Below are 19,171 nucleotides of genomic sequence, written 5' to 3'. Positions count from 1 at the left end.
GATCTATACATTAGATTATGATTAAAAACAATAGACGATTGAGCTTAAAATATTTAAAAATTAAAATTAAAATCTAATATAACCATTTAATTTCTACAAGATTAAAAAAAATTATGTTCTACAATATCTTAATTATGGTTAATCCATCACTATTACCATGATTGTCATCACCTTTATTGTCACTGCCATCATTGTCGTTACTATCACCACCACCGACAATGACAATCATGATGACAAAGGTGGTGGCAGTTGATGACAGTGGTGGTGGCGGCGACCACAATCATTGTGGTGGCTATATTGATGGTCATGGTAATGGTAATGACAACAACAATCATGGTGATGGTTGCAACGATGGTCATGATGGTGGTAGATGTGGTGGCGGTTGATGAAGGTGGTGGTGGCGATTGATGGTGGTGGTGATGGATGCGACAATTATGGTGATGGTTGTAGTCGTGCTCATAGTGGTGGCAACGATAATCATAATGATGGTGAGTTAATTGAGATATTGTAGGGAGTGATAAATCTTTTTATATTTGTTTGTTGTTTAGTTAATATTTTAGAGATTTAATGATATATTAAATTTTAATTTGAAATTTTAAATATTTTAATATCAATTGTTTATTATTTTTAATCTTGATCCGTTGGCTATTATTAGTTAAAGTAAATTACACTCGCACCTCCTGTGTTGTTTTTTTCAAATTGCACCCGACACCCTCATTTTTCGCACCCTACAAAATTCTTTAATTGTTTAGCTCATATTACACCTCAATTCCCTCCCTCCCAAACATCGTTTAATAATTTAGCAAAAGGGAGGTACGTGATGGTCACATGACTTTTAATGAAAATTTATGTCTAAAATATTCTCATCTTCTTTTTCTTAACTCCATAAAAGACATGATATCATTTTCAATCTAAAAATATTTTAACACTCTTCTTTCTTTTTCTTTTTTCTCTAATTGGACATGAACTTAGTTTTTTGTTAGATGTGAACTCACCTTATTGGTACGTATGTGTTAATACCCATCCTTCTTCTTCTTCTTCTTTTTAAGTTTAATTTTTTTGTGTGTTAGGTCGTTTGGTTGTTGTGTTTTTGTTGGACGTGTTACTAGCAATGCTTATTGATTGAATATGGTCATTTGCTTCAAATTTTAGTATTTTGTTCTTGCATTTGTATTTTTTACTCATTTCTTTGAAATATTTATTTTTGATGGCTAGGTGTTTAATATATTGTCTCAATCAAGAGTGAAATCTTTTTCAAGTGTTAGCATCAATGAAGAAATAGTCAAATATTAAAGGAAAAACTATTATTGTCTGAAGAATGGTCCATTCAGTGAGTCAATTGTTAATTTGTTATTGAGTATTGAGTATTTAACAAAAATGTTAGGATAATTTTGTCTGCTCACATATTTCAACTTACGTTAATTAACAACGTTAACAGAAGGGGAGTAAAAGTAATGTAACAAAAAAAGGGGTATCGGGTGCAATTTGAGAAAAACACAAGGGGTACGAATATTTCAAAGATGTTAGAATAATTTTGTTTGTTCACATATTTCAATTGACATTAGTTAACGACGTTGACGGAAAGAGGGTAAAAGTAATGTAAAAAAAGGAAGAAATATTGAGTGTAATTTACTCTATTAATTATTCTCATGTATGTTCTCACATAAAATAATGTTATCCCAAGAGTTGTGTTTTATATATATATATAATTTCTATAAGAAAATATTAATAATACTTTATTATTGCATGTCTTGTGAAAATTAGTGATGACTATTAATAATATGGAGTAACCATATACAACTCACCTTTTATTTTAAACATCCCATTAATACTTATTATTATTTTTCTATCTATCTCTTCCTATAATATCATAAATTTTATTTTATATATATATATATATATATATATATATATATATATATATATATATATATATATATATATATATATCATTTTCTCTCTTTTTTTTATTCTCTCTATGTGTATTAGATAACACATTGGGTATCAATCAAACATTTTCCAATAATATCATACCACCTGTTTTTTTCATACCGCCTAATTTTTTATCTTAATATTGGAAAGTGAACAAAATTTAGTTTGAAATGGTCAAATAATCTGTTACAAGAATCAATTAATCATATTTTTTAAATATGATTTTAGTTTCTATAAAATAAGGAATTTTTATTTTATTTTGATGCCTATAAAATTATTTGCTTTTTATCATTCTAAAATTTGAAATTATTGTTTCTAGCCTTTGTAAATGAGCAAATCGTACTATAAAATATTTTTCTTTGAGTTTCATCTTTCCAAATTTTAAATCACTAGAGCTGTCACATGTTGACATTGACATTGTATAATATACACCAGTAAAAAAAGAGTCTCGTTTGTCTCTTTTTATTCAGTAGTTAATTATTATATTTAAAAAAGAAATTTGTTTTTGTTTTGTTCTCTGCTCATTAAAATTAGGCATAAATAACTTTTGGTCCTTATTTATTAAAGGGGTTTTGATTTATTTCATTAAATATTTTTGTTTTAATTTTAGTCATTTAAAGTTTTTTTTAGTTATTGCTATCAAGTAATAACGTTAAATGATAACATAGCAACATTAAATATAATTGTCATAACTTGATGATGTAATAAATCAATGAATTATCGATGTCGCTATTACTTGATAATAGAGATTAAAAAAATATTTTTAAAGGACTAAAAAAAAATAATTATAGGACTAAAATTAAAAAGTACTCTATTTTATAGTGCCCAAAAGATTAAATTTAAGCCTGGAAATTATTATGTGCAAATTAAAGTTGCTGGGGTGGCAATAATTGATTTAGGGTATGCCATGGCCTGGCGTCTTGGAATGGACTCTGAAGATGGGTAGGCCCATCTTTCATGCTACTTAACATGTATGTAAAATTGACCCCATTCTTAAATATATTTAGCCCTCACAATAATTTAAAATTTGTATATAACCTATTAAATGTTAGGCAGAATGGATAGCTACAGTAAATTTCTTTTATTAAAGAAAAATTTATTGAATATACATATTAGGGATCCTTCTTGACAATATAAATTAGGTTTAAATATATTTTTATCCAATGTAAGTTCATGTTTTTTTAAAAAAATATTTTGATCTTTGCAAGTAGTTTTGTTCATTTTAGTTTAAATATGTTTTTAGTTACGGTAAGTTTACGCTTTTTTAATTTTAAGTTTCTTTATTTATTTTTAGTTCTTATAAATTTATATTTTTTTAATTTTGGTCTATATAATATTTTTTGTTTATTTTTTGTTCTTGAAAGTTTACGCCTTTTCTATTTTAGTAACTTTAAGATTTCATTTTTAGTCTCCATAATTTTATGCTTATAAGAACCAAAATTGAAAAAAGCACAATTACATAGACTAAAAATGAATCAAACAAAAAATCTTACAGAAATCAAAATTAAAAAAAAATGCAGACTTACAAAGACCAAAAAAATATATTTAAGTTATTCATTTTTAGTTCCAATAAATTTGTTCTTTTTCAATTTTGGTTATTATAAACGTGAACTTATAAGGACTAACAATAAAGAAAAAATAAAATTTTAAAAAGATTAAAATTAAAAAAATACAACCTTACAAAAACTAAAAGTAAACAAAGCCGAACCCATGCATGGATATTGGTGGGGGGCTAGAAATATGCTAGAGACTCGTAAATAATACTAAAAATATAAAAATGAAAAGGAGAAAAAATATGTACAAAGAATTGATTGTTGAAAGAAAATATTTGTTAGTATCTCTTAAACTTTAAATTGTCAAACACATACATGTAGTGTTTGTATTTATTAAGGATGTAGTGTTTGTATTTTTTTTTTTTTTTGTCTCATTTCAATCCCTCTAAAATCTTAACACATTACTGTTCATCCAACTAATATTAACTCTGTTAGTAAATTCAATATGTTTATCTAGTATTTTAACATGCTGTTCCACCTATTATTTTTTAAATTTGTTGTACAAATGCCTCAGACGTTCAACCTCGTCTACAACATAAGCAGATTCATAACGGAGTTAACATACTGAATATATATAAGCAGATTCATAACGGAGTTAACATACTGAATATATACTAACATGTTAAAATTTTAGAGGGATAAAAACATATTTTATCCTAATAAATAATTTTAATTTAGTTCTCAAATTATTATAGGGGAGACTAAAAAAATCTTGTAAATGTAATCGTTTATAGGCTTTAAAATATTAATAACAGGTGATAAAAGAAAAATAAATAATATTCAAGCTGAATAAATTTTTTTTACAGGAATCAAAACTGAAACAAATATAAATTTATAGAAATTAAAAATATTTTAAGTCTATAAATTAAGACATATATATTGAATTCCCAATACTAAGGGTTAGTCAGTTCAGTAGTCAGAGGCACAGGAAGATTGAGGAAAAATAATACATGGATCAAGTTATTAAAAAAATTGAAGATTAATATGATGTAATTTAACGTTTGATATATATATATATATATATATATGATAAACTTTCATGTTGTATGATCCATAAAATCAACATTAATAGAAAAAGACTTAAAGGGACATCTTTCCAATATATTAATCAATTAATTGCAGTAAGTACCTAAAGGGAAAAAAAGAGAAGAAAAGATATATACCGCTAAGCTTCTTTTTTTATAAGGAAAAAAAGAGAAGAAAAGATATATACCGCTAAGCTTCTTTTTTTATAAGCACCAGTGAACTGATTAGTAGAACAGATGATGACTTTATTAGGACAGCCTTAGCCACCACGTATTCACCACCAAAAGATTATCATACCGCAAACAAAAGTATGTCCTTTGTTGTTGTTGTTGTATATTTTTCATGAGAAGAATTTTGTCAATCAAATTAACAGATGACTGCTCATAATACAATTTGTAGATGCAATATCTCCGAAACTATGCTATGTATGTTTCCTAAATCTCAAGTAATTAACCAAACCACCAAAGATATCGCGTATTCGCGTCATCAACTTTTCTGAAAGCTTGGATTAACGAAACATAGAGTATATAGTTTAGAACACACTGTTCCATTCCATAGAATGTTACCAAGCGCCTCTAACAGATGGGGCTCTCAGAGTTCAATTCATGGGCCAATTGTTTGCACTGTGGCCATTAATTCACTTGCATGCGACAGAAAGTGAGATGCACCGGCATACCCTAATTGATGTAGACACAGGACCCTTACTATGAAGTCCCAAAACGTGAACAATGGAAAATGCTACCCAATAATTTAAAATGGCATTGCAAAGGTGGTTAAGACTTAAGAGGTATTACAACTAGCTTGAAAGCAGCAACTCATGTGGCAGGCAAGCCAAAAAGTCATGCCCCAGATCTGTTTAGAAAAAATGTATTTAAACATAAAATTTATACAATAATTAGACATTCAGAAATTCCACTTTCCAATCCATCACCATAGGTCGTATATCTGAGGGTAAAATGGTATACGTACGTATATGTATATTTATTTGGGATCAATTCAATTTCAGCCTTACTTTTAATCGTGTGATAAAAATCACTACTCGTGAGAGTTTCACCTTCACCATGTACTTCAACTATCAACATATATATATATATCAATAAATTAAAAGCAATTAATTAATAATTAGTTAGCTAGAGATCATAGTATTTAATCATAGGCTTAATTATATAAGTGCCAAAAAAGCTCAGAAGCTTAATTTTGCTATTCCTTTTAAAATCCATCATTTTAATTTAATTTTACTCATTAGGAATTATTAATGAATCATTGACATTTAAAATTGAAGTAAAAGTATATCATAAGTTTATTTATGATGAAGTATAAGTGTGATGCTGAAATTTCACATATAAATAAAAAAGTTAAATTACATATAAATAAATAAATTCACAAATTTAATGTCTTAAGATTTTTACGGATTAAAAATGTGGTGTAAGTTCATTTGTGTAATATGTGTGTAACGTTCATGGGTGAAAGTCTTTTTGGCAGTATATATGAAGGAAGCTATCTCAACGCTGTAAGCATGCATAAATATCAGCACATAGGAAGCACAATATACAATTAATCATAAATTAACTTAAACACAAAAGGTTTTGCTTCCTGTTCCTAATCTTAGTACACTTGTGTTTTTTTTAAAAAAAAAAAGTAGTACACTTATGCTAGGGTAGTAGGATTGGAATGCAATTACATATATTTCTTTGCTTATAAAAGGAAAAATAAGAATACACAGACAAGTACCCTAATAATTTATTAAAAAATCAACAGTGGAAAATTTTATAAGAATATATATAACTTTTAATGTTATCAACATGCATTTTACTGTAATTTCCGATAAGAAAAAATAAGGTACTCATAAGCAAAATCCAAAAAAAAACAACTCTAGGATAATTAATTAGTGGACAGTTGTTATAAATTCTTTAAAAATTTAATGATGATATATTAATAATGTAAAATAGTTTTAAATCATTAATCTAATTAAAAATAATTTTTAATATAACTTTTAAAGTAATTATAATAAAAAATAACAATTTTATCATATATAATGAATTGAGATCAAATCACGGTATAATTTTTTTTCACTTTTAATATATAATATTTTTTTCTCATTCTTTAATAGAGGAGTCAACTCCTCACTTTGAGATAAAGATAAATAAAAAAACATAAAAAAACTAACATTAATTAAAGATAAAAATTATCATTTATAAGTAGAGTTTAAAGGTTCTGAACTATATATATTTAACTCTGAATTAATACTATTCCCTCTTCAAGGAAAGAATGACAAAGAGAGTCCAATGCAGCAAGTCATTTTCCTTTTTTTCAAAAAAGTACCAAACTCTTAAAATCACCAAGAACACTAATTACCAGTCCTGAAATCCACAGATTGATAAATGGTTTTGCTTTGTTCATGCATGCATATGCGCTATACTTTATTCCGCTTTAAACAAAAACTAGCAGACAGAACCAAGTGAACAAGATACATGAAACGATCCTTGCATTCATCATATGTCTTGTCCATTCATTCAATTCAACAATGACAGGTCCATGCATGTCTTGTTTATAACATTTTCACTCCCTTTGGGTGCCTCCAACTTGGAAAATGTTTCCATAATTCCACCGATGCAGGATTAAGCATCACACACACACACACACACATATATATATATATATATAGTGGTTAGCACAAGTGATTTAATACTTAGATTCTTTAATCAAGATCCGAGATTCGATTTTAGCTTGAACATGAAGTGGTAACTTGGTGATACTATTTTACTCCTAGAATGGACTGATCTAGCGGGGAAGAGAGTATACCTTCTGATTATATCAAAAAAGAATATATATATATATATATATATATATATATATATATATATATATATATATATATATATATACATATATATGCATTTTTCTTCATATATTGAAACCAATGGAACAGAACATTTGCAAATCTCTGCTATACTTACAAGTACGCCAACTCCAACACCATGTAAATCTTAGGAATCTGTCCTAACCAGACAAACTCATGAGAGGTCGTGTCGTACCGTGCATAAAGACAAACACTCCCAACTGTGATTATTCGGCCAGAAAGAGAAAGAATTAAAGAGATTGTCTCCAGCTTTTCGTGGTACAATATTTATTCTTGATATTTCTCTTTCACTGCTAATTTTCTCTCTCTGTAAAGGGGAAAAAGGATGATGATTCATGATGTAAAGGAAAGGATGAATAAAACTGATCTCCACACATGGAATACAAGAGTTTCACCTGCTGGAATTACTGGCTGATAATATTCATGAAAAATATGATAATAAGCTCAATAGTCAACATTGATAATGACAGATATGTGCATTTATATCCAGTAATATTGAGGTGTCTTCTTGTTCTTTCACTTATTTTTCACAAAAGAATATATTCTTACAACCTCTTATAATAGTATATTTTTATTTATCTGCTTAACAGAAATAAGGAAATATATTTAATCTTAAAAATATAAAATATATCCAATTTTTTATTTAGTAAATATAATGATTTCTGAGAAGAAGTTATATAAGAGAATGTAAAATTATTGTTATTAGTCTTAATTGGATAATTTTTTTAAACAAAATAGGCATGCATAGACATCACAATAAAAAGATAAAATCTATTAAATTTTTCTCATAAGTTAAAATCAAATTATATGCACTTCAACTATTGTAAAAGTTTTCACATCTAACCTTTTAAAAAATTGATCTTAAAATATGATTTTAGACCTAATTAAATCTTATAAAATCAGTTTGTAAGGTGATGATTTTTCTCATTTATATTTTTTAATTTAGTCAAATCACTAGTGGGTATAAGATCTCTAACGCATCCCCTCACGTCAAGGATTGAATATCTTGAGTGTGAAATTTAGAGGATGACTAGACATTTGTGAGTGTTCCGATAAGGACATGATAATGGTTCACATGTTATGCCTAATAATAAGAACTATGATAAACTGTGATATTATCTTAAAATTTAGATATATATCTAACTTAATCCTATAAAATTAACTTATTAGATGAAGGTTCCCCCACCCCCTAACTCATACCTAACACTTTTTGGGATTGATGCATACTATAGTAGGTAACCCTCTGATGGATCTCGGAATAAGCTCTCATAATTAGAATATGAGTTTTGATATAACTAAACTTTAGAAATTTGACTTAATTAAGTTGGAAATTATCCCTTATTTATATACTTTAATTTAAGCATATTATTAGTTGATATAGGATCTCCAACAATTAAGATGCATAAGTTAATTTTAACTTATGCAAGAAATCTGATTTTTTTTAATCTTCTTACCTTTTTAAGTGTTTATTAAAAAAGTTGTCTATAAATAAAATTCATACATTTTAAGTTTGTAAAACATATATTGCTCCGAAGATATGATAAAATTAGTAAACTATTTAATAAATAAAAAAGTGACATAAAAATGCATGTTTTCATATTTATTTATAATATATATATTGAAATAATTATTAAGGGTTACCATAGCAACAAAAAGGTGGCGGTTGGATTCTAAAGCTCGTAAGGAAAGTTAGACGACACACGGGAGGTAGTGGGAGTTATATATGGTGTTTTTTTGTTTAGTTTTATATATGTGAGGAAACCAGAAAAATTTAATCAAAATAATAAGTGTAAACATGAGACAAAAAGTAATAAGTTATATGCTATGAACTCAAACTATTACTATAAGCTAGTGAGAAACCTCAATTTCAAATTAATTGATTTTTAAGATTTTCACACAAATTAATCATTATTATTATTATTATTATCATTATTATTATTAAATAAAGACAATTAACATATTCGCATCTTATATGATGTATTATAAAATTAAAAATATAAGTATTAATTATGTAAAAAAATATTTTAAATCATTAAAATAAAAATAATGAAAGATCTTTGTTAATTATATAGAATAATTCTATATTTTTAATAATATGATAAACAATTCATTTTTATTACAAATAATAATAAGAATATAACTTAAATATAAATACGAAGTGTTACATTGATGTTTGACCAAGACTCATTAACATCCAAGTATAACATTAATGATTCATGAAGGTCTAATAAGTTTCAAATGTAACATTGACGATTGTCTATGACCTAATAAGATTCATTGTAGCACTAATGATTAACTAAAACACAATAAAATTCAACTACCTTACTAATAATTGACTAAGACCTCATAAAGTTCAAATGTAAAGGTGATGATTGCCCAAAGCCTAATAAAACCCTAAGTGTATCACTGATGATTGTCTAAGACCCAAAGTGAAACACTAATGATTGATCAATGTCAAATAAAGTCCAAATAACACTGATGAGTGTTTAAGGACCAATAAGATCCAAATAAAATAACAATGGTTTTCCAAGTTCCAATTAGGCCCAATTATAATAGTAATGATTAACCAAGGTTCAAGTGTGACACTAACGATGGACTAAAGTCCAATAATGCTAGAATATAACACTAATGATTAAGTTAGGTCCAATATGGCCTTGACCCAATTAGGTCAAAGTAACTAATGATTGACCAAGGACCAATAAGATTTATCAAAATATTGACCTAGGCCCAATTTGGTTGAAATACAACACTAATGATTGATTAAAGTCCAAAGTCTAATACTATTGCTTGATTAATGCCCAATAACACCTAGGTATAAAACTAATGATTAACTAATACCCAATAAGACTCAATTGTGTAATTGGTGATTGACTAAGACCCAGGGCCTAAGTGTAACGCTAGTGATTGAGTAAGGTCCAAGTGTGATGACATTGATGATGACTAAGCTAAATAAAGGGTCATGTGTGACATTGATGACAACTACGATCCAAGTATAACACTATTGATTAACTAATATCCAATAAAAAGAAACTTGTTAAAAAAACATAAATAAAAACAAACCCCAAAAACTTGTTAATAAAATAGCTTAATTATATTACTTATTTACAATATGTTTGGTTGAGATGTAAGTCAGAAGATGAAAGACATCCAACGTTGAGATGCAACAAAAATATTTCACCTCTATCGTTTAGAACCATTGACATGGAGCTAAAAGAGGGTGTAAGTCGATGGGCCCCATGAGAAAACACTTTCACCTCAAAAATGAGATAAAAGAAAGTGAAAAGAATAGTATATGAGATCCAAAAATGAAGGTTTTTTATCCTACCCTTGTGCCATGGGTGGTGCGTGGTGTTTGGGTTTAGGAGGAAATGGTGGTGCATAGTGGTTTGGTTGGGTAGGCTATGGAGGATTTGGGTGGTGGTCGGGAAGTTTCAAGGTGGTGGGTGCCATTGTGGGGTGCAAGATGGAAGAGAAGGGTCTCAAGTGTTGAGGATGATTCTCTTTTTATCTTTTACTATTAACACACCCCTTTTTACTACTCACACTTCTTCTTCTCATGTTGTCTTCCCATGGTAAAATTGGAAATGTAAAATTGTTTAGTTTTTTTCTTATTCTTTTACTACCTACTTAATCATTTTAATCAAATCTTTCATCTATTTTCAACTTTCTTTCATCTATACCAAACAATTTTACTTTCATCTCTTTTCATTCCTGTTACTTTTATCCCTTTTCATCTACCTTTACCAAACACAATGTTAGTTACTTTATAAGTTATTGGTTTGACCAAACTAAAAATATTTGATAAATATACTTATTTCTATTAACTTAACACACATAGACACTTACTTTAATTATAATATAATTTATATATTTAGAAATATATATTTATTATAAATTATAAATTTTATATAGTTGTATATATATATATTTTTTTAAAAAGTAGTTATATACAATAAATTTTATTTTGTGAATGCACCGACTAAAATACTAATTTTTATGAAATTTTCTTAACATCTTATCATTTTTGAATTTTTTGATGACAAACCATCAAAAAACAAATATCAAGTTATCTAAACTTAGCTACTAATGGTTACTTTGAGTGTGCTTAATTAGACATGACTAAATTTAGAAGCATGGAGAAAGGTGTATAGCATAACCTACATTTGAAGTTTTCCAAACATAAATTTTGCAACTTTTGATTGATTCTTGTGATTTCAAGCCACTAGTATTTGAAATCTAAAAATTCCAAAATCAAATTTTGGTGGATAAAAATTAAAATAAATTGAAAAATGGTCCCCACTCACCAATGACAAGAATTTTTATGTGAAAAGGGAGTTTAAAGTTGACTTTTCTCTTACTTCATTCACTTTGACAAATTCTAGGAAGAACAATCAATCATTTTTTGCACAAAGGATCAAATAAATAGAAGGATAAAATATAATTTTTATCTTTCTATTTTCTCAAATCTGCAATTTTAGTTTTTCTATTTTTTAATTGAGATATTTCATCCATCATTTGTAAAAAGTTCACGATTTTAATCCCCTATTTTTTTGTTGTGACATTTTGTCCCCCATTTTTTAAAAAAATCCTTAGTTTTGGTCTTTGTGGTCAAATTCAAATATTGATTTATATACTCTGTAAATGTTAATGGGCATGTGCCTATTTATTGTTCACATGGCAATTTTTTTATAATTATTTAATTATTAATATGCTTAATTTATTAAAAAAAATACATAATCAAGTCTGAAATTAAAAAATGACTAAAATCACATATTAAAAAAAACGAAAAATAAAATGTCTAAATTAAATGATAAGGGGATTTAAATTGTAAAATTTTTAAAAATGAATAGTAAAATATCTGAATTAAAAAAAATAAGAAAATTAAAATTGCATATACAACACTTTTGTCTGATAACATTTTTAATGTAATTTTTTAAACTTAATATATATTTATTTATATAAATCAAAATTATTGAGAATTTTAATTTATCTTATGATTTAATAATTATTTATGTTATGATTTATTTAAGAGAGATTTATTAGTCTATTAAGAAATTCTCTAATTGTAATCTATTTTTTTCATTTTACACAAAATTAATAGTAAATTTATATTCTTCGTTACTATCTTCACGGCATATTCATTTGTTCAAAGTATATAATTTACAATCCCAATAAATATGAATGTCTGAATAAAAATTACGTAAAATTAACTTTTCCCCCCTCTAATTCTCTTTTTTTATTTCCTTATAAAAGTCAAAATTAATAACACGTGGGGAAACAAAAAGTAAAAGAAGTTCTTTTTCATTTAATATAAACCAATGTATAAAATAATAATGTAAGATGATCAAATTCTTTTCTTAATTAAACAAATTGCTTAAAGGGGAAAAAAGAAGTCTCTGCTGCCTTGTTTAATAGGACAGCTTTTGAAGAAAAAGCAAAACAACAAAATGTAGAAAAAATAAACTTGTGTGCATACTTAGAGTGCCCTTGTTTGTGAGTGCTTTCCCTAGTTGTTGCTTCAACATTCCAAGACTCTCTCCATAATATAAAACCCATCAAAGTTTACCCAACACCGTCATCAACAAGAATCTCTCATTTATATCACTCCTCAACTCAAAATCAAAGATTTCCAACTCCCATAAACCTCTCTCATCACCCCTCTGGACAAAGAAATAAAAAAAAAAAAAAAAAGTCTCACTCCCCTCTGACCATGCTCTCTGTCTCTTTCCATCATAGAAGAATGCACCATCCCTTTGTCCTGAAATTTATTCACATCTGACATAGCCTTCAATCCCTCTGTGCCTGATGGGTATGATGCACACTCCCCTCTCTCACAATTCCCACATCACATTATTCCCCACCACCTGCTCCTTTCACCATTAATTTTGATCAAACCAAAGAGCCTTCATCCCTCTGCTCCTTTTTGAGGGTATGATATGAATATGACCCTTTAGTTTAAATTCTCTCAACACTCTACCCCTAATATTCTTGTACCATATAGTCATATATACACCACTAACCACCAACGAGTTTCCTTAAGGCCATGGCTGGTGAGAAGCTGCATGAGGGTTCAAGCATGACACTTTTGCTCCAAAAAGAAAGGCTTACATGCTCCCCTGAACTTATTCGATCTTTTTGGGTTCAAAACTCTGAATCTTCTTTTCAAGGTGATTTGCTACCATCATGCTTTTGGCTTCTTTATTCTTGTGCTGACCTTTGCTTTCATTTGCTTTCATAATTATCTTGGAGTTCCTGATTTTTTTTTATTTTTTTTTTTACTTCTATACCTTTTTCAACAACTTGAAATTTTCTAGAACAGAGAAAGAGAAAATAAAAGCAATTATACATTATTTAAACAAGATCAGAAGTGGGTTTGTTATAGATTTTAATTTCCTTTTGATAATGAAGCTTTCCTATGAAAAACCAAGGAAAAAGTTAATATTGTTTTCATTGAAAATCGTTTGTTTTGAATTCTAGCATAGTTTGTTTATTAATATTTGGTGCCTTGAATTCAGGTTCAAAATCCTTGGCTAATGTTGTGAATGTCACGCAAAGGCCCTTCTTTCAAGGGCTTGAGAAAGAAGAGAACGGTGAGGATGAGGACTTTGGGGTGTGCCTAAATCAACCCGGTAAGAAAAGGAGGCTCACAAGCAAACAAGTGCAGTTCCTTGAAAGTAACTTCGAGGTTGAAAACAAGCTTGAACCCGAAAGGAAGGTCCAACTTGCCAAAGAACTTGGCATGCAACCAAGGCAAGTTGCCATATGGTTCCAAAACCGTAGGGCAAGGTTCAAGACAAAACAGCTTGAGAAAGACTATGGTGTGTTGAAAGCTAGCTATGACGTACTCAAAAGGGACTATGACAATCTCCTTCAGGAGAGTGATAAGTTAAAGGAAGAGGTAACAATTATTAGACATAAATAAAATCATTAGTATAATTTTCTCTTTTTTTTTCCTCTACAAATCAAAACGACTAAGCATGAATCTGACTTATTTGTGGCATTAAGACTACTAGTACTCCAACACTTACAAATTACAATACCTCATCACATGCTTAAGTTCTTTCATAAGATTCTACTAATCGCTTGATAGAAATTGCACTTCAAGGCATCTCACAAGGCTAAATTGTTAAGATTTTAATATAGTTGGTTCTTGAAGTTGAAAGTGATGTAGTCATCATTTCAACTTTGAGAATTTTTAAAAATAACAACAAACACTCAAAACATCTTTCTCTGCCCTTTTTTTTGTTGGTACTACTATAAGTTCTTTATTAAAATGTCATCAGAGGTAAACATCAAATTAATCCATAAAATTATGAATACATATCAATTTAGTCCTTTAAACTATCAATCAATTGATTCGAGATTAATTACAAAATCAAAGCCTGGGGATAACCAACGTTTGGTAAGTTCAAAGATTAAATTGAATAAATTTGTAATTTCAGGACGAATTGGTGTAATTCTCCATAATTTTATCGGAAATGGGTTAATGCCATAATGGTTGAATGGGTACAATTTCCTTGTTACAGGTTAATTCTCTCAAGACCAGATTGATTCCCAGAGAGCAAGAGGAACAGAATTTGGATGATACTTCCTGTGATGCTGTCAACTCACAGCATAAAGAGCAGAAAGATTTAATCACAAACACAGTTTCAGAAAATGGATCAAAAGTGCCACTTCCTGTTACGGTAACAAGCAAACAGGAAGATGCTAATTCAGCTAAAAGTGATGTTCTTGATTCGGATAGTCCACATTTCACTGATGGAAACCAATTCTCACTTATGGAGCCTGCAGATTCCTCCCATGCCGTCGAACCAGACCACTCTGCTTTCTCGCAAGACGAAGAAGACATCCTCAGCCAAAACATCTTGACCATGCCGTTCTTACCAAAGGTTGAAGATGTCTGCTATGATGAACCACATGAAGATTCTTGCAGCTTTCGGTTCCCAGTTGAAGATCAAACCTTCTGTTTTTGGTCTTATTGAGTTACTACTAGTAGGGGAATGTTAAAGTTCATTAGTTCACAGTTGTGATAACTCTGCACTAAAATGTTTTTGGAATTGAAGTTTCAATTCGCTAATATGCATAATTAAGGTTTCAATCAAAGATAACATACCTTAACAAGGTGAAACTCCGATTTTAAATTAAATCAAGGGAAAATTTCGATTTAAAATAAAATCAAGGTGTAATCAAGTAATTAAACACACGTCATTGATGTATGAAGATAAGATTGAATGGTTTGAGTATTATTCAAGTGTGATCCTTAACGAAAATAATTTTTTATTAGATTTTATTTATCTTTTCGATCAAATCTTAGATAGTCAAAGTCTTTTTCTTCCTATGAATCAAAGGATTAAAAAAAATTAACATATTGTGGTATTCACGGTAAACTAGAGTTAAGAAATTCATTTTTGGTCATAACCCAGGTTTCAAGGGCGGGTTTCAGAATTCCATTGTCCCAGGTCTTATTAGCACTAGGCAGGGCAATATGCAAGACAAAATTTACAAATAGTTTTGGTATCAGTGTTAATAGCACAATTCACAATGAAATTTTAGGTGGTTACCGTAACAAAGAAGTGAAAGAACCTTTATTTTCCCGAGTGTCTGTTTGAAATCTTCAAAACCGTAACCATTGTTTTATTGTTGTAGTAGTACTATTTGGGAAGCTCTTTTACCTCAAGTCATCTCCCCTCAAAGGTCTTAAGGCACATTTTATCTTGAGCAAATTAAGTTAACATCTTCTAAGGTTCTTTTAAATTACACATTGTTTAGTATTTACAAGAACCTTTCTCATAAGAGTATCAGTGTATTAGTAATATATCGGTATTAGTATAATGTTTTTAAACATTAAAAAAATTTAGTATAATATATAAGGTGTTAATGTTTTCAAATATTAAGAAAGATTAGTGTAGAAATAAAAAAATATTTTGTATAATTTGAAAAAACTTCAGAGGTGAAAATATAATTTGCTCTTTCATTTAGAGTTTGTTTGGTTGCAAGGAGAGAATAAATGAGAAAAGAAGAGAAATAGGTAAGAAGTAAAGTAGAAAGAAGAGTGACTTTGTTTAAGAGAAAGAGAAGAAAAATATTTGAATTAAAGTGATTTAGTAAGTTAAAAAAAAAAGAAAATATTATTAATATGGAATGAAAATATATTTTTATCTTTTATTAAAGTTTTGTTATTCTGCACGTCATTATTGGAAGATGAATGAGGTAGGAGAATACTTTTAGCATTTTTAGTGGTAGATTTTAAATTAGAATCTTAAATCATTTTTTAGTTGATGTTATAGTGTTATATAGGATTGAAGACTTTTTTTTATTTTTTTTTCTTTAATGTTAGATTTCATTTTAGAATCTTAAATAACTTTTACTAGGTCTTAGATAAATCTTATTTTTAAATATTTTTAATGTTCAATGTTCCTCTATTGCTTAATTGTAATGTTTATTTTAATTTTTCTCTTTCCCTCTCTTCTTCCTCTTTTTTCTTTTCTTCTTTTTTTCCTTTCTCTCTCCTCGAGCCTTCCACAGTTCCACTTCCCCTTTCTTTTCCTCTTTTTTCTCTGTTCTTCTTTTTTTTCTTTCTCTCTCCCTAGATGTTCGACTTTTCCTTTCCCCTTCCTTTTTTTTTTTATCTTCCTCTCTCATTGACCCTTCCTCTTCCCCTTTCCCCTTCCTCTTTTTTCTCTTCACCTTCCTTCCCTCTTCCTCTCTCTGGCGTTCCTCTCCACGATGCGACGGTGCTGCCAAATCAACACACCTTCGCCGGTGTGACGATGGCATGCATCCGTTCGTTCAGGTATTTTTCTTCCTTTGCATCTTTTTCTTGTTGATTCTCTCCCAAATCCGTTAAGCTACTTTTGGGATCTTGAGGGTTCTTGTACAAGATCCATTGTGCCACGCTGGAGAACCTAACTCTCTCTCTCTCTAATGCTGGATCTTCACAAAAATGGATCTTGAGTGTAAGAACCCACTCCATGATCCTGCACTAAAGTTGCTCTTACAAGGAAAGTTGAAAGGGCAACACACGAAGTCCAATGAACAGTGCAAAATTCTTCAGTAATCCACTCAATTTAACGATAGTTTGTCACACGATAAATAGGTAAGAGGAGAAGGAAGGGGAGACAAGAGAGGGGAAATAAGAATTTTTCAATGATTTGTAGAATAACATAAATATGACCTGCATTCAATATTAATTTTTTTAAAACTTACTAAATCATTTTAATTCAAATATTTCTCTTCAATCAAATCACTTTTCTTTCTATCTTATTTCTTATCTATTTCTCTTTTTTTTTTTTCTCATCTATTCTCTTATTTCTTTTCCTCACAACAAAACAAATTCTTAAAGAAAAATTTTATATGCATGGGACCACCTAAAATTTTAAAACCATTCCTTCCTCTCCGTCGAACCAAATCACTGAAAAATCATCATTTCCCCTCTCTTCTCTCCCTCTTTCCTCCCCCTCCTACCTATTTACCTTGTACCAAACCACTGATTAACATGTCATTCTTCCACCGGTAACCTTTTACACCATATGTTTTGATCAAACGACGAGAAGTTAGACTAAACATGATATATATATATATATATATATATATATATATATATATATATATATATATATATATATATATATATATATATATATATATATATATATATATATATATATATATATATATATATATATATATATATATATATAAGGAGAGAAGATTAAATTATACCAGTATAATTTTGACAATGATTACATTATTCTATAACTTTTAACTAAATAATATTTTTTTAAAACTCCCAATTGAATTAAAAGTTTTTTTCACATAGATCATATATCTAAAATTTCATATTAATCCAAAATCATTTGTTACCTAGTTCGTATAGACTAAAATCAACATAACTTAAACATTTCAGAATATATTAAAATAAGAATAATTAGATTACCTTTTTCTTATTGTTTATTTTTGATAAAATTTGACACAAACGATCTTAGTAATATGTATATATAATTCAGAAGTTAGATTAATAAAAATCTCATTCTATATTAATTTATAAAAATGGTATAATAATTATGAAAGTTACACCGATAATTTGATATTTGATTTCTCTCTATATATAAACCAATAGTTATTTGACATTTTTATTTAACACTTATCAAATTATAAAAATAATGTAATAATTATCAAAATTACATCAAAATATATATATATATATATATATATATATATATATATATATATATATGAAGTTATTTGGTATTTTTATTTACCAACCTAATTAACCACAAGTTTTAAATCTGTCACACCAACCCCTATTAGCACATTCTTGATATATGACTTAATATTTTCTTCGTTAGCCTAATGATGCAGGAAAGGTATCCATTCTTAGATTCAAATCTTACTTTTTTTCCTTCATTGATTCAAATCTTACTACTATTTATCTTGGTAGACTTTATGAGCTTAGTCTCCAATAAATCGATTTTTCAAAATGATGGGACGGGAGTGGACTAATCAAGTTTTAAACAATTGAGCATACTCCCATAAAAAATGGTTTATATAATCAATGTGATCACATTGAAAACGTTGACATCAACTGCAAGCAAGTTATTTTGAACATCAACAGGTTGGTACTTGCCCCTTTAAGAAATTACGCCCTCAAGAGGAGTGAAATTAAATTAACTGACTGGCAACAGTAGGTGAAAGATCTGACTTTGAAATCCTATTAATGAGGAAAAAGCTGTAAGACACGCAAAACAATGTGAAATACTTAATCCTGCTGTACAAGTCAAGGCTTTGGGGGTGTGGTTCA

General features: G+C 28.5%; 1 pseudogene; it reads left to right on the top strand.

The window, feature by feature from the left end:
* Positions 1-12,784: 12,784 nt before the first annotated feature.
* LOC100794868 (homeobox-leucine zipper protein HAT5-like) lies at positions 12,785-15,469 on the top strand (annotated as a pseudogene).
* The last annotated feature ends 3,702 nt before the right edge of the window (positions 15,470-19,171 follow it).

This window comes from Glycine max, chromosome 8 (assembly GCF_000004515.6).
Source record: "Glycine max cultivar Williams 82 chromosome 8, Glycine_max_v4.0, whole genome shotgun sequence".
NCBI classification, from domain to species: Eukaryota; Viridiplantae; Streptophyta; class Magnoliopsida; order Fabales; family Fabaceae; genus Glycine; species Glycine max.
This window is presented reverse-complemented; position numbering and strand designations above follow the sequence as displayed.